Genomic DNA, 682 nt, shown 5'->3' with positions numbered 1-682 from the left:
TACTTGGGGATGTGCCCGCAACCTAGGTACATGCCCTTGACCGGAATCAAACCCGGGACCTTTCAGTCCGCAGGCCGACGCTCTATTCACTGAGCCAAACCGGTTTCGGCATTATAATTTTTTTATAATTTGTATTTGTAGAGTTGATGTTCTGCTCCATGCCAAAATATCCCTTCCCCCCACTCCCTTTTTATTATCAAAATTGATAATGCAGGTCTAATCAGTTTGGCTCAATGGATAGAGCATCGGCCTGAGGACTGAAGGGTCCCGGGTTTGATTCCAGTCAAGGGCATGTACCTTGGTTGCGGGCACATCCCCAGTAGGGGGTGTGCAGGAGGCAGCTGATCGATGTTTCTCTCTCATCGAGTATCTAACTCTCTATCCCTCTCCCTTCCTCTCTGTAAAAAATCAATAAAATATTTTTTTAAAAAAATTGATAATGCAGCCTGTGCATTTGGGGGGCTGCTCCAGGTTCCCCAAGTTGATACAATGATCTTCTTAGTGCTGGCTTTCTTGTCTTCTCAAAATGTCCCCGTTCTTTTCTAGAACATCTTCACTCTTCGTATCAACAGCACATGCCAGACTCCGCTGGTCCTTTTGCTGACCCAGACCTGAGGTCAGCCGTTTCCCCGAGAAGCTGGCTCCCCCCGCCGGGGGGGGGGGGGGGGGGAAGGCGGGCGTC

The sequence above is a fragment of the Myotis lucifugus genome, unplaced genomic scaffold, assembly GCF_000147115.1.
Source record: "Myotis lucifugus unplaced genomic scaffold, Myoluc2.0 scaffold_659, whole genome shotgun sequence".
NCBI classification, from domain to species: domain Eukaryota; kingdom Metazoa; phylum Chordata; class Mammalia; order Chiroptera; family Vespertilionidae; genus Myotis; species Myotis lucifugus.
Note: the sequence above shows the minus strand (reverse complement) of the source record.